Source organism: Eupeodes corollae, chromosome 1 (assembly GCF_945859685.1).
Source record: "Eupeodes corollae chromosome 1, idEupCoro1.1, whole genome shotgun sequence".
Taxonomy (NCBI): Eukaryota; Metazoa; Arthropoda; class Insecta; order Diptera; family Syrphidae; genus Eupeodes; species Eupeodes corollae.
The window spans coordinates 193,584,972-193,589,267 of record NC_079147.1 but is presented as its reverse complement, the minus strand read 5'-3'; the positions used below and the strand labels follow the sequence as shown (position 1 = coordinate 193,589,267).

The following is a 4,296-nucleotide window of genomic DNA, read 5'->3' as shown; positions in this document are numbered from 1 at the left end:
AAATTATGTTAAATCTTCATAAATCTTTTTAGACTGAAAAACTTCTTATGTAAAATTGTTCAGTAATTCTACCAACAATTTACTGCATCTCATGCAATATACAAAAACCGCTTCTGTTCGACAAACCTTTTTATATCGCATGTTCAAATCATCACAACCTTCTTTTCAATCAGCTGATCGTATCTGTCTTAAATTTTTCAACCTACTTTAATTCAATTTGCTCTTAAATTATAAACGATGTGCTATTTTTCACTCTTGTTCTTTTAATTAATTTAAATTATTTTTATACAGTAAACTCTCAGCGCTGCCGTTGGAAAAATTATGTCAAATATAATTAAGTGACTTGAAAATTCTAATATGAAGCAGTATTATACGGGAAAGGCATGCATGCCAATGCACATCGACATCAGCATATCTCATCAGTTCATTGATAAATAATTAAAAGATCTAGCCGCCGCGCCACAGCGCCACTGCGAGGCATGCAATCGTACTCGAATTAAAATAAAAAGAGGAGTATCTTAACTTTCACGACAAACCTTAGAGATACTCGAAGCGGCGAGCAGTTATATGTCGTTCCAAAGTATTTATGGTAATTTTTATTTTTGGTTATCTGCATCAATGTATCTTTTTTGACGAGGTAAACTGCGCCTCTGTTTTACCAAAAAAAAAAGACGTTTGCGTTTTCAGTTTTCAAAGTGATAAATATTTTTTTGAAATGCACGAAAAGGTTAACACCTCCACCACATGGCGTCTTTGCTCGATCGGTCGGTAGTCTTGGGGTGACATGATTGTGTGGTGGTTACATCTTAACATGCAATACTTTTTATGCACACCACGGTTGCAGCTCAAGAAGTTCCTTATGTTTTTTTTATTGATGGAGATGCAAAAATAAATATGTATACAAAAATAAAAACTAACACTAAGTATCAAATTACAAATAAAAACAGACAGACACTGGATGAAAACAAGCCATAAATTACCATTAAAAATTGTATTCATTCAGAGATTTATATCACAAAAATAATAAAAAAAAAGATTAAAAAACTAAAAATAAAATGAAGATGAAAGACGAAAATCCTTAATTGGTTGACTAATGACTGCTGGAAGCTAATAAAACTTTGCGGTTCTTTGGAAAATCCAATTTTGTAGCACTCGTTTTGATTTTGATTCAAAGATAAACGTTTTAGTTTTTTTTTTTAAATTCAGAATTATTGCTCCCTCACCTTTTTTCTGTTAATTTTTTAATTTTTATTCAAGAGTGGGCTTTATTTTTGCTTATACATTTTTGAGATCGGATATCGCATTTCATCTTCTTATTGTTTTTTTTGTACTTCATTTTTTACGACTTTAACATGCACAATACCCTGGCTGATGTTTTGGATATCAAATGCTTGTTTTTATTCAGATTGTCAAGTCATAGACTTTGGGGATATACATTAATCACTTAAGGTATAGGTAAACTTCCAGACTGCGGAGGAGGTGAGTTTAGGCTGGCTTAGAAATGAGACATTTGGTTTGATTGATTGTTACTAACTTATCATCATCATAGGCTGTGTTGTGTGTTAAGTTCCAAGTCAATGTACTCGCGCATCTTTCATAAAGATGAAGAGGCTAAAAAAAATCTGTCATATGTGTGCGTTCTTTTTTTTATTTTACTGTGCGGCTTAATGATGTGAATGACAGGCGTAAAGAAGTTACTTAGTTATATCATCTTAGCAAAAAGCCTACCTACATGGGTGTTCTTAAAATAATTTAATAACCTCGTAGCTGGTACTCATATTTCAGCCTTTTTAGTATTTTCCTATGAATTTTAAATGAAAGAGCTGAGGTACAAACTTTATTTTAAACGAAAATATTAATTTATTAAAAATCATTATTGCGTTGTGAGAAAATGGATGGCATATCATGGTCGGTCTAGTGTGACAACCTTGAAAGTGACCATTTTTATGTTTTTTTTTTGACAACTTGATTGAGGTACGTACAGAATGTGCCATCCACTATGAAAGTTACTTCGATCGATGACATAAATGGTGCTCGTAGGGTGATTTGAAGACTTTAATTGATAATTTATTTTGCTACCGTATAAAATATATGTATGTAAGTTCTAAGTTTTGAAATTTCGATTGAATAGACCGGAATAGAATACTTACAAACGTTATTTTTTAAGAAACAAGACCTAATAGTACCTACTTGAAACTACATACCTTAAGTACTTTGTTTCGTTTGTAATAATTATTATTGCTTAAAAGGTTTACGTAAGAATGAAGTGTGGGTGTATTTTTCAATAATATCTTTTAGTAGGTGTCTGGTTTAAGGTTTACTTTTTATGAGTACTGGATGTACAAATGTGTGAGAAAAATTGGTTAATTACAGAAAAGCGAGGCTTAACCTAAAAACCTATAATTAAATTTTAAAAATATGGAAAAAAATCATATATTATATATAAATTGACTCGAAGACATTTTCACGTGATTTAACCGTAGGCTGGCTTACTGACTGACATGGTGTTTATGTGCAATTAATCTATTAGACGTTAGGTAGGTAGGTATATGGTGTTGTGTGTACAGTAATTTGTCACCGTTTAATTAGTATATTTTTATTTTGTAGCGTTTTTTTTAAAGGTGGAACGAAGTCATTTTTCATGTTAATTTTTAAAGAAGTAGTATAACATATTATGCACCTACGGCTACAGCTACTTTTGACTGAATAAATTGTATGTTTTTTACGTGCTTACTTTAATTTTATAACAAAATTTGAACTTTCCAAATAAAAATTAAAGTTATCCAAATTGAAAGAAATATTATCCATATTCACACAAGCAAGATAACATCTTTTCTTGTATCTGAACTAATCTGAAAGTTATTAATTGTTTGCATTTCCATCTTAAAATCTGTCGAATTGCACATCCTCTTAGTATTGGGATTTCTTAAGTAATTACTAATTAGATGAGGATGTAAGTAAAAAGCTTGATTTTACAGCAATCTAATTCTGATCCCTCCCTGATGCCTCCCTGATGCCTTCCCAAATATATACAAATCTCAAAGTTTTTTAATGTCGGGGCGGCGCGAACGCCATCCCCGGCTACCAAAAATTACACGAACGAGTTATTCGCATTAGGAATAATCGCGGAGGTCAACTCAACCGTAATGTGCAATGGCCAAGCCTCACTCCGGGGGAACCGCCTTCATGATCACGGTAACCCCTACGCCAGGTAAGTATGCTTTTTACCGTTATTCAACGATATCTTAAAATATTTTCTACACAAAGTAAATGTGAATTCTATGAAATAAGAAAAAAAAAGAGAACTAATAAGGGTATTTTTGTATTTGTCTAAAGGGGATGAAATAAAATTTCGGTGCAAGCAAAAAGTGCAAAAAGGTTTTTTTTTTTGTAAATCGTGAACCCGTCTTTTCTAGTTTGTAGCAAAACCAGAGTAAATATGTCAAAATAAGCTTAAAACTGACATTTGTTATGACCAACAAAAAATATTTTTGATTTAAATTAGTTTTTTTTTCATTTTCAAATATATTCCAAAAGAAAGTGAATATTTAATTGAATTTTTAATAGAAGATGCTGCCGATGAAATAATGCTAATTATAATCATGAACAAATATAAAAATTTAAAGATAAAAATAATACGAAACTTTTTTTTATAGATAGCGAAAAAAGTAAAAAAGAGGACAACGTCGATGAAATCCTAAATGAACTAAACGAAAAAAATGTTTTTGGTCCTGGCTACTCGTCGTGGATTACAATCACTGTGCCTAAATCCATTGTCTACCGTGAGCGCATTTTATCAACAAAGGACAACAATCGCCTCCGCCAAATGTTAAGAATAGAAATAAGTCAATTTTCAATTTTACTTTTCTTAATTTAGGATGATGTTGAATTCCAAAAACCACATGCGTGGAAACAATTTTCAATTGAACTTCAACTGGCGATTGTTTCCTACCTTTTGGATTTGGAAGTGGAAGTACATTCAGCAAAATAACGAACCAAATTTTTTCGAGATCTTTTAAAACTACTACTGATGAATATATTTTGACCAAACAATGAAGAGAGAAGAAAAATCGTCGCGAAAACGTATCATGAGCTACCATTGTGCATAAGCTATATTGACGGTACGGAAATAAAGCTCGCAAAGGCACCAATAGTAGATTACTAAACATATTTTTCAATAAATCAATGTGATTACAAGTTGAGGATCCGTGATGTTGTAGTAGGAAGCCCTGGCAGTAGTCACGATGCCAACATTTTTAAAAACTGCAAAATTTTCAAAAACAAACAAAATTATGT

General features: G+C 31.7%; 1 non-coding gene across 1 annotated transcript; it reads right to left on the bottom strand.

Annotated features, from left to right (window-relative positions):
- Positions 1-3,054: 3,054 nt before the first annotated feature.
- Positions 3,055-3,219, bottom strand: LOC129943593 (U1 spliceosomal RNA). The gene has a single exon (XR_008781318.1). It is a non-coding gene; the product is annotated as a U1 spliceosomal RNA (small nuclear RNA).
- Positions 3,220-4,296: the final 1,077 nt, after the last annotated feature.